This window comes from Kryptolebias marmoratus, linkage group LG14 (genome assembly GCF_001649575.2).
Source record: "Kryptolebias marmoratus isolate JLee-2015 linkage group LG14, ASM164957v2, whole genome shotgun sequence".
Taxonomy (NCBI): domain Eukaryota; kingdom Metazoa; phylum Chordata; class Actinopteri; order Cyprinodontiformes; family Rivulidae; genus Kryptolebias; species Kryptolebias marmoratus.
In genome coordinates this window covers 1,615,646-1,628,104 of record NC_051443.1, presented here as the reverse complement: position 1 = coordinate 1,628,104, position 12,459 = coordinate 1,615,646, and the positions used below count along the sequence as shown (strand labels likewise).

Genomic DNA, 12,459 nt, shown 5'->3' with positions numbered 1-12,459 from the left:
TATGTTCCCTTGTGGATGGTGCCTTGGATTTAAATAAAATATCTCCTCAAAGTCAACTCATGCCAGGAAAAAGGTAAGCAGGGTGACTTTACAGAGCCGTGAACCTGCAGGAGAAAGTCAGAGTGCATCAAGATGCTGTGATGCATTCTTGCATCCATTAAACAGCCAATGTAGAAGAAGAAGAGAGGAACACTGAGAACTGAGAGGAGGCTTCATTTAATGTTAACTCACTATTTAAAGACAACGAAAGTTCTGTTCAAAACATCTCTCTGGAAAACCCTTTCTGGCAAAGATCTTTAACACCCTGAATTAACAAAATCATGATGTCCAAAAGGCAGGCACATTTGATCAAAAACAGAAAGACTATTCTGCTACTTGAACGCAAAAAAGTATATATTTTTCTATTTTTTATAAAACCAATCTAGACACAATTGTTGAACTTAAAAAAGAACTTTTAGAATAATACATACATATAAATAACACACAAAATGTATCTTAATTTGGTCAAAATCTTTAAAACTTACACATACTGTTTTTAACAATAATAAAAAAAAAAGATTTGTGGCTTACAATAGTTCTATATATTCATTTTTTTTTTAATAAAAAAGTAGAGGGATATTTATAATTGGAATATGAGGGTTATTTATGATTGAAAATTGTTCAAATATAACCAATGTGAAACACAGATGAAATTAAAAAAACCACAGAAAAACTAAAAAATCAGTATTAAGGTTTAAAAAAGATTTGAAATCTGAGTTAATTATGGGTAATAATTTGATTTGATTCAGATGGATTGCTCTCACTGTTGTGTGGTATTCACATCACATTTGTTGTCTCCAAGTCTGTCTTGTAGAACTGCAGAGGAGTCTCTGTCAGCAACCATGGTGTGGTCTGACAGGATATGATGTTAACCATAAATGAACCAAAGGATTCAGTGAGGACCAACAAGAACACAGTGGGTCCAGAGCAAATTCCTGAGCAGACTGAATCAGTGCTGAACACGCTGACAATGAAGAGCACTAACTCCAGTATATCAGGTGATTAATGATGGGCTTTATGCTTGCTTGTGTTTTACTTATCAATGTCACAGCTAGATGTGAAACAGAACAGGAAGGAAAAAAAATGGGAACAGCTCAGTAGGCAATGACATGAGAGCAATTAGAAGATAAATCAGGCTTGTAATTAAAATGTTGAAGAAGGCTGTCAATGGACACTTTTCCTCCTAAAAGGGATGGCAATATCTTTTTCAGTGAAACATTTCAGGAGATTCTATGGACAAAATCTTGCTTAAACAAGTGTTGAAAATGACAAGTGATGCAGAAGATTTAGAAAGTCTTCCACATGCTTAATTCATTATAATTCAGACACTGAGAAGCAGCTCTGGAAACAGGAGAAGACAGGCAAAAAGCATGGGATGGGAACAAGGGCCGAAGAGACAGAGGGTAGATGTTAGATTTCATACAAACACAATTCTGAAAAAGTTCAGAAGTTGTGCAAAATGTAAATAAAAACAGAACGCAATGATTTGCAAATCTCATAAACCCATTTATACACAATGAAACATTTAACATAAATGTTGAAACTAAGAAACTGTACCATTTTTAGAAAAAAATATGGTAATTTTAAATTTGATGTCAGTATGTCTCAAAAAAAAGTTGAGACGGGGCAAAAAAAACGCTGGTTTCCCCCAGAAAAGAGGCTAAGCCCGGTGGTAGGTGTCTGTTCGCCGGCCGTTCGTTCGCTGGCTGTTCGTTCGCCGGCCGTTCGTTCGCCCGCTGTTCGTTCGTTTGCCGGACGTTCGTTCGCCGGACGTTCGTTCGCCGGACGTTTGTTCGCCGGACGTTTGTTCGTTTGCCGGACGTTCGTTCGTTTGCCGGACGTTCGTTCGCCGTTCGTTCGTTTGCCGGACGTTCGTTCGCCGGACGTTCGTTCGTCGGACGTTCGTTCGTTAAGTTAGGTTCGTTCGCCGGACGTTCGTTCGCTGGACGTTCGTTCGCCGGACGTTCGTTCGCCGGACGTTCGTTCGCCGGACGTTCGTTCGTTAAGTTAGGTTCGTTCGCCGGACGTTCGTTCGCTGGACGTTCGTTCGCCGGACGTTCGTTCGCCGGACGTTCGTTCGCCGGACGTTCGTTCGCTGGACGTTCGTTCGTTAAGTTAGAACACTGAGCAGAAAGATGAAGTTGTTTCTTCCTACATCTAGTGGGCAGCCCAAGAAGAGCAGATGCCACAATGTAGCCGCCCCAGCACACCCACTAGAAAGTATCAAGTGCACCCAGAGGAACACTGTCATTCTATTGGCTGGAACGGTTGCTAAGCGACGGTGCTCAAATCTGTGAGAAAGCAGAAAACATCTGCGGGCGAGCAGAGAGGTTTGCAAGCGCAGATCTGATCCGTGATAGAGAGAGAAGTTTTGCGTGCGATGAGAAAATCTGAGCACGAACACAAAGATTTGAGAGAGAAAAGAGAATATTTGAAAGAGAGCAGAAAAGAAAACTTTGGCATGAAAAGAAGTGAGCAATATTCAAAGAATCTATGCCTTTATTTTTTTCTTTTTTAGTACAGGGAATTTATGACATAAATGACAACTTAAAATTGTGACTGCATCAGTTTCTTCAAGTCAGCCTCAATGGTTGGTGAATCTATTTATTGTTTCTTATTTTCCTTATTTAACATTATTTTACTAAGCTCCACCTATCTTTAGCAAATGTATCAGTTTCTTTAAAGCCTCTCTGTTTTTGTGATTGGGTAATAGTTTATGCAAAAGTCAAGTAAAAGTAAAAGACTAAAGTTTACTGGCAGACTTTTTTGCATAACTGAATTTAAAATCTATAAGTATTACCATTTGATTTGAAAACACATTTCAACTCATCATGAGATAGCTTTGCTCCACTGTTAAAGTGAAAAAGGTTCAACAGATGTGGAGTACACACACGTTACAAACTGAATAGTTTGTGCAGTAGACCGTGAAAAAATGTGTTGAGTCACAAACAATCAGAGTCACAAAGTAAAACAAAAACAGATAAGGAAAGAGCAGAAGGGCAACGGACACATTTTTGTCCAAAAACCACAGCAAGTATAACAGGCAAAGCTGAACGTGACAAGCAGAATAAAACTTTGAGCTACACGATTCAAGTAAACACATACCTGAAAGTGCAGCAGGGTTCCCAGCACAACCTGCAAAACTATGCCCCACCACTTCATTATCACAGCATCACCAACTCACACACAACTTATCACTTGCTGAAAGACAAAGGACCCCTGTGAACCTGCTCTGAAGCAACAATAATTCAAAAAAGAGCCAGACAGTGGATGGTCTTTTATTTGCATGGTGTTGGCGAAGTCTCCTGGTGTGTATGAAGAACACAGTAAGCTCCTCACCACACATGGTAGAGCGTGATAGACCCACAATGGTTTTGAGCACACAAAACTTCCATGGCAAGGAGGTTGCAGTTTCTAATAGTGGTAGGATGGTAAATGGACTGCACCTATTAGCACCTTTCTAGCCAACCAAGTTCCTCAAAGTGCTTTACATCTGGCCTCATCCCTCATTTCCCCATCCACACGCACACATTCAGAGAGTACACTACAAAGCTTATCTGAATCAGTCATTCTACAGAGTCTAATTAGTGCTTTAGATCAGATTCTTCCACTGATGGGGCACACATCACAGGCAAAGAGGGGTTCATGTGACTGCTGCCAGGAACTGAACTATCCGACTCTCTCGTTGGAGGATGATTTACTGAACCACTGAACCACAGCCTGCCCAAAGAAGCCGGACTGGCCACACAGTCAAGGTCCTGGAAGCAACCTAGCACAAATAATACCTATAGTGGTAGCATGGCATGATCTTCTGGAGAGAAAGTCATGCCAGGTCGGGCATATAGATCATAGTGAGGACATAGGGGAATATCTCAGGAATGCCCCCCCCCCAAAAAAAAATAAAAAATAAAAAAATCTATTAGGTGACTGAAAAAAGTGCAACAACTTCGGGAATGCCTTCTCACCGAAGGAGTTTTGTTCAAAATTCATTAAGTGCCAAGCAGGTCTTAATGAGCCAACTGGTTTTCTACATATGTTGCTGTTCAACAAGGGAAATCCCTGGAAGCAGAGCATGTTCAGGGCAAATCCAGATTTGTCTGAGTAAGTCATTTCGATGGTAATTCCATCAAATGTCCAAATCTCACGGTCTGTCCAAAAACACAAACTTACTTGGTTTTAAGTTTAAGAGGAGGTATGTTTTTTTTTTGTGCCAAACGCTTCTGCCTGTGTCTGTGTGTATGAGCGTGTGTTTGTTTCTACGGATGCAAAATATCTCATGAACCAAATACCTAAACACCATTGAACAGATTTTATTGAAACATTTAAAAAGTAATCAGTGGTGGGTGGAACATCTAAAACTGATTAACATTTGACATCAAACCAATTCAAGATGGCTGCCAAAGCAAAGGGATCTTTGAAGACACAAATATATCTATAATTCAGCCAGTTTTACAGATACTAAGCTTAAATTTGGTAAGGTAGTTGCAGAGTATCGTCCCCAACACATACTTTGAGCCCAGCACATTTAACCTTAAAACTTGGCATTAACCCTGTTTGTCTGTTAGCAAAATATCTCATGAACCACTGGACAGCTTTTAGTGAAACTATCAGAAAGTATCAGCTCTACATCTACAACTGATTAACTTTTGGTGTCAGTCCAATTCAACATGGCTGCCACAGCAAAACAATCTTAGTAAACACAAAGATGGTGATAACTCAGCAGTTTTACAAATGGTGAGCTAAAAGTTTGTGTGGTAGAGGGTGAGTCTTGTGACCATCACATACTCCCACCAGATCATTCAACATATCAGAATTTTGCCTGAGCTCATACATAATGTTATTTTCAAGGATTAATCAAAATGACTATAACTCTGTCATTTCTCAACATAAGTTGATCTTAGTCTAAAATGATGGCATGGAATGTGGCAGTATATATTAATTCAACCTGGAGAGACTCACGACAAAGAGAAGCTGCAATTAAATGGTTTTATTTGACATGAATGACATGAGATATTTGGCGCTCGGACCTCGGTGGAAGACGCGAGTGTCAACAATAGCAATGCGCTTCGAGGAGAAGCTCAGGTTGAGCATTAGAGGCGTCTTCCCCGGGCCGGACACTGGTGGTGGAGGTCGAAGAGGGAAGGAAGCTTGAGGGAGCTGGGAAACTGGAGGTGGAGAAGGGGCGGAGGTGGGCTGAAGTTCTGCCGGTGAACGGATGGGGCCATGATGGAAGTCCTTTTAAACGAAGGCTTGCTTCCTGATTGGATACGCTGGAGGCACGGTCTGATGCTGATAGGCTGGAGTGGAGGTGCTCGACGCAGCGATTAGATGCAGGTGAGGCTGAAGCAGGTCTTCCAGTCTGAATTTACGCCTAGGCTTCATTACCTTCAAGGAATTCTACGCCTTTAATTTTCCAATGGTTGCAGTGTCACAGACATTGTGTGTCCATCAGGGTGTCTGCTGGTTACCTTGTTTTGACTTGGCAGAATAGATTGGTTTCAATTAGGAGCTCACGTTGGAAAATTTTGCTGCCTTCCCTTCCATAGTTCCTAATTCCTGTCTCGCTCATGGGGCGAATCCTCACTGTCATGTTTTTGCTTAAGTCTGTAGCATTGTGGCTAATGGTGGATGGTAATCAAATTTTAATGGGTTAATTAATTAAAGTTAAGCACTTTTAGATAAACAGATGATAGCTCCAGTTTTGCAGTCAGGTGCCCTTGAGCAGAAGCCAAAGAGAAAAGATGATGCAATTAAAAAGACCCCTATCAAACCTCAAACCTAAGAAAGTGATGGAATAATGAAAGGTAGTTCCAGTCAGCTGTTTTTAGACATGTAACTACAGATAATTATAAAGATTATACAAAATGACTATGGTCAGAACAACTAGCTGCAATATGGTAATTATATAATAACAGTAACAGCCAAGAACTCAACAACTGCATGTAGGGAGACAATATTTCCCAAAAAGTTCTCTTTCCTCACAAAAATGTGTTCTTACGCATTTATTGTGGAGGGAGTTTTCAAAAATTTCCTTCAAGTGTAAAACAAAGATTTATTTAAGACAAAAACTTTGATAATCACTAAATGCTTTTTATTAATGCTGGTAAACTTAATAATATGACTCAAAAAGAGCAAATAATTTCTTACTTCATATGATGAATGATGGATTTATGATAAAAGAACTGTTTGGTTTACCAGTCTTGGTTCAGCACATGTGTGAACCAGTTTGTTCAACATGCAAAACACCCCCAAAAAACTTAGAGCAAGTAAATCACAGCAGCCAGGTCAGACGGTGAAGGATTACCATCTGAAGAACTAAAATTACCTGAAACTGACAAAAAATTATTGCTAAAATCAACTACTGAAAATCAGCCATAACTATTTTATGGGAATAATCAATAATCTTCAAATTATTTTCATTTATTCCCCCTATTTTTTATCAGATCTCAACAACATGAGGCTGAATCAGATCAACTACGGAGAAGGCTCTGTTCTAATTAATGAAACCAATTAATTAAATGTTGATTATAAAATTTTAAAAATACATCAAAGTAAATCAGCAACAACAAAATACATCACCACAAAAATGCCACAAAATAAAACTGACACCAAGAATTTGGAAACAATGTCCTAAATTTTGGTACCAAATGATTACTCTAATTTAGATTCAGATAATTTTCAACAAGTTATATTATCTTCAAAATAATTTACTGGAGAAATACTTTAGACATGGGAATCAACCTGCATTATGTTATGGAAGACTTTAATTCTAAATGTTCTGAAGTATGAGAATCTTTCTAACAGGATGCCTGAAATTAGGATCTAAGTTTTACATGTGCAAGAATTTGGACAAAGTCGCTTTGGAAAGTAAGAGTGTGACTAATTGTAGCTAAATTGTTAAGATTTGTGATCAACCAATCAGAGCGAAGTGCAGTCAGTGTGGTGGACGTCTCAGAGTGGAGCTGAAAATAAATCAAAGTAGAGGAGATGGTTCCTAAAAAGAAGACCTGGTTTGGCTTTTCTCCAAATGAGAAGACACACACGATCATTTCCAAAGTTTGCATAGACAAGGTTGACAACAAACATTTCCCCCACCTAAAGAGACAGCATCAACTAGCCAGCAGAGGCAGCAGGTAACTTTAGACCCAATCAAACCTCTAACACAGGCACATGATGAAGCCCGTCTGTATGAGAAGGCAAGCAAAGAAGTCACCAAAACACCTTTTACCTCATAAAAGAGATGAAGTTTTTAATAATCATTCGCTGCTTTGACTGCCTCTGAATCATGTTGCACTCAAAGGTAACCACAGTTTACATTTTCAGTTCAGCCTTTTAAAGAAGATATTTAGTGTTTTACCTTAGAGGGTAAACTGAAGTCATGTTAAAATGACTACCAGTTCCCTCACAACCCTACACAGAAGAGTGGGTAAAGAAAATGAATGAATACATGAATAATACAGTAATACTTTACAGAACTGCATTAGTTTATTGTTATAGCTGACATTTTAAATAAGCCTTGAGTGTTGTTTTATGTTTCTGTTTATGTTCTGAGTAGAAATTGTTTAAAATATTTTTGCCAGATAAATAAAAAGCATTTTGAAACAAGTAATGTTGTCTCATTTACAGTAAAAACAAAACAAAACCCTTAAAAGATTACTATCAATGATGTGTTGATTGCCAAACTCTTTCATTCCTTCAGTTTTTACATAAAAACATGTCATATCGTAGAGAATAACTCAGATTTTTAAAGTGTAGAAAGTGGAGGATTTTTCTTTAGTGTTTACAAAATAGGAAAAAAAAGTTTAAATAATAAAAAAAAAGTGAACCAAACTCAAAACCATGACCTCAGAACCAAAACTGAAGCACACCGGTGAATTTGGGAACTATTCCACCGTTATATCATCCACCATCCAGCAGGTGCAGCCGCTCCATCCAGGCATCCACTCTTTGGTCCCAAATTGTTTGTTTCTGTCTTTCAACTGTTTGGACAGTTTTAAATAGAGTTTAAAATGTTTTCTGATGATTCATTCTCAGTTTTGGGGCAGGAAAGATCATCAGTAGATGTCGGCAGAGATCAGAGCTGCAGTCTCATTGGGACACATTCTGTTGCTTTTAATTCATTAATAAGGCCACTACCTACTCTACATCTCAAGTGATCTTATCAAATGCAGGAATAATTGAAGACAACCTACTGTCCAACAGTGGATGTTTTCTGTTTAAAAATCCATTTATGAGACTAAAATTAGAAGATGAATTACCAGCAGCAGCTTGGAGCAGACGGACCGGACATGAACAGAACACAGAGAACCAGAGACAGGGGGAGATATACAACAAGACCTTTTTCTGTGTCCACACTTAGATCGCCCACAGGAGGATCTCATTTAACTAATTACATGTCAGGAAGCATGGAGAGGGAGGCGAACCCGGAGTGCAGACTCATCCCAGGAACACTAATTTATTAACGTTAAAATAACACAAAATCAAAAAGCTGACGTGTCAGCAAACAGAAACTAAATACAAAACATAAACTAATGGAGCGACAAGGCAAAGAACATCGTGACATGAACAGGGAAACAAGAGCAATGAATCAGCAGGGTAGTGATGAAATTGACCGGGTTTAAACACTGAGGATAATCAGGTGAAGTGGGCACAGGTGAGTAACGAGGATTGAAGACAGGTGCAGGTGGGCGTGACAGGAAAGCAGGAGCAGACTGAGGGCAAGTGGGAAAAGTGAAACAAAGACAGGAACAGAACCAAAACTAAGAACAAACTCAGAAAATACTAGAAATCATGACATAACATGGCTTCTGAAGGTAATAGTACGGGCTTTAAAGCAAAAACAGGAGGATATACCTCCGTTTTATGGTTTTTAGAATTATTTACCAGAAGTTTTCTCCCCCTTTTATCTTTGGAGTTTTATTGTAGAATTACTACTTTTATTCACATTAGAAATATAATCTAGAAAGCAGTGTCCCTGTTTGTCTATTTTTTATTTTAACTGGTAAAAAAACTATTCTTGTTTTGGGTGGGGGAGCCGTCCGTCTCTCTGATTGAAATATTAGACCAGAGTGGGTTTTTTGAGACTCCTGTTGGCAACAACTTTGGGGGAAAAAGAAGCAACAAAATAAATATAAAACAACATGTATCCTGTCTTGTTTTCACAAAAAATGTAAAATGTGTGTGGTTAGTGATTCAGGAACCGCCCCACTAATATTTATGAACATATATTACAGCAGGAGTCGGGGGGTGGATGATCTTCACAAAATTACCGGACTGGAATTTTTCTGAACTGGTCAAAACTTCCATTTGGACATGGAATTTTGTTATTTCTGGAGTTCTATAAATGCCAAATGTCAGATTTATTTGTGTAGCAGAAACAACAGCAGTTGACCAAAGTGCTTCACAGTTTACACCAACCATCCTAACACAAAACAAAGAATAACAAAATAAAATAAAAACTTAGAGATATTAAGCAACAAATAGAATACAAGTTTAGTGGAATTATCAGAAAAACATAACTCAAACTGTATTAGCCAGTGAACAGAGATGAAAGTAAAGATGCCTGTCTAATGTCAGAGGGCAGGCTGCTCCAAAGTTTAGAAGCTCGATCTCCTCTGAGCTTCATCCTGGTTTTCAGGAGAACCAAAAGCACCTGATCAGATGATCTCAGTGCCCAGGAAGGAGTATAAGGTTGGAGTAAGTCAGAGAGATATGATGGGGCAAGTCCATGTAGACATTTATAAGTGAAGAAGAGAAGTTTAAAATCAATTCAATGACCTACAGGGAGCCAGTGAAAGGAGGACAAAACCAGTGAGATGTGTTCATACGTGTTCCTGTTAGGAGCCGAGCTGCAGCATTCTGAACAAGCTGCAAACATGAAAGAGAGACCAAGTGCATTACAAGAATCAAGTCTGGTAAAGACAGGCCTCAACTGGAAAAAACAAACAAAACAGAGTTGATCTGTTTATCAAACTGAAAATCAGAATCCAAAATCATCCCCAGATTGTTTTATATTTATCTATATATATATATATCTTCACAAAGTTTAAAAAAAGTTAAAGGACCTTCAGAGGGTTCAAATCATACAGACTTTTTAAAGTTTTCTGTAGGATTGTGCAGAGTAGGTCAGTATCTTACCTGCAGTAGACAACAATCAGAATGATCTCAGTTTGGAGAACGAGAGCAAATAAGTGATTGAAAAGTCAAACCTCAACCTGTTTCTTTTAGCTAAGGATCGATTGATAGGAGCTTTTTATGGCTGATGCTGATACCAACTTATAGATTTTTATTTTTCTCAATATGTAGTTTTAATTTAGGAAAATATAACAATAAATGTTAAACATATGTTTAACAACCCTTAGTGAAACATGAACTCTTAAAAATAATATTCTAACTTAAAAAAGTAAACTGTGGGCTACAGTCAGCTTGTAGCAGCTGCTGCTGCATGTTCATTTGTCTACTTGGTAACTGATTTAAGTATGCACAGGCACGGACGATTGCCAGTCTTTTTAAAGAGATCAGCCATTGTGGTTTCCTTAAAATCAGCTGACCGATCAATCGGTCTGTCTCTTGTAGCTCAAGCTAACTCTATATTAGACCTTTTCTTTTCTGTATGAAACAATTGTTTATAGTTTTGCTATCTTCTGAACTGGGAAATGTTTGGGTAGCTACAGAAACTGTATGCACAAAAAAGGCTGAAAATATCCTCATTATTCTGCCTAAAATAACAACTACAAGCAGTAAAACTGAGTGATTATAACAGCAAAGACAAAGAGGCTCTTCTGAGGAGGTAGGAGGATTTCAGTATGACGCAGATTAAACAGAAGAAGAACTGTTGGTTAGGAAAATGGGACCACTAGCACTCTCAGCTGATCAGCAGTGCGATGACTGAATAAAGTAGTAAAACAGTAAATAAAGTATTCAGAAATGACACGGTGTAAAATACTCTTTTTGGCTTTTACTCAAACTGTGAAAATATTTGAGTTTGAATTGTTTTAGGTGGCAGAAATTGGCTCTTTAATGCTCTATGCTCTGTTAACTAGACTCCCCTATGAGAATTACTCCTTGATTCTCTAAACCAGCGATTCTCCAAGTCTGGAACAGGTCAGCCCACACCCAGCCCACATGTTATACTGCACTGCGTTGAAATGCACCGGTATGATGTCATGAAGACAGCCACAATCAAGGCACAGCTCCACAATGTTTCAAATATCATCATCATGACGAAGACGAAGATCTTAGAAACAACATTTATAGCAACTCTGTGACTCAAAAAGACATCCACTTTATAATAAATATAATACAGATTTTGTCACCTATTTGTTTGACAATAGCATAAAAAACGAAATAAATCAATATTCAACCTCATTCACATATTGTTCAACAGGATAAAAGGGGAAAGTGAATGTTTTATGAGATAAGAGAAAAGTTCTGATTAGACTCTAAAAGCTTAAATGTTTAATCCAGAGTTTGTCTGATCTTTTCTAACAATTTTAAACCCCTTTTTTGTTTTCCATATTGGTTGACAGGTTTGGGTTTGACTAACTACTTTTTATTTTAAAGGATTTGCTTATTGCTAGTTGTTCTGGACCTTATCTAGTAATCAGATTTCAACCTTTAAATATATCGAGGTTGAGAACCACTGCTCTACAGTGCGACTGTCCAAAACCCTGAGGGGTTTTCTGTGCAGGCCGCCGGTATCAGCTCCTTTCCATGTGACCGTTAACACCCATGTCGTACTCACCAGAGGGGTAAACAAATGATCTGTGTTGCTAAACTCACACAAACACACATGAGAGCATGATCAACACCATGGCAGATTATCCATATCCTGCAGGGTAAACCAGATGGTTTCAATAAAGAAAAATGGTAACATTGATCCTCTCGCAGTTCTCAGCGATGAAGGAGAAACTGGGGCAGAGCAAAGGAACAGCTGACAATCTAGGAAAAAATCTAGGAACAAGTCACTGTCATTAAGTGGGCTGAATGAGGCGAACCCAGAGCACAGACTCATATAGAAAAATAAACTAATTTAGTTAGAAATGTCATGATGTGGTGACAGCGAGGCGAACCCAAGATGCAGACTCATTCTTTAAAACAAAAACTGATTTATTAAAATAACAAAACTAGAAAACAAAAAGCTGACGTGGCAGCAAAACTAACTATAACAAAAATCCAGGCAGTAAACAAAGGCGGGACAAGGCGAGGCAAAAACAGAGCGGGACCAGAGACCAGACTAGAAACTAACATGAACCAACAACAATGAATCGTCAGGGAGGTGGAGAGGAAGACCAAGTTTTAAAGCAGAGGGTGATGAGGAGAAGTGGGAACAGGTGTGTGATTAGGAGTGAAGACAGCTGGAGATGGGTGTGACAGGAAACCAGAAAACTGCTGAGCGGAGGACAGGTGAATGATGACAAC

General features: G+C 38.6%; 1 protein-coding gene across 1 annotated transcript in view; it reads right to left on the bottom strand.

Moving 5' to 3' along the window:
• pde8b (phosphodiesterase 8B) overlaps nt 1-12,459 on the bottom strand; it is a 78,607-nt gene that overhangs the window by 58,548 nt on the left and 7,600 nt on the right. The gene's annotated exons all lie outside the window — the stretch shown is intronic.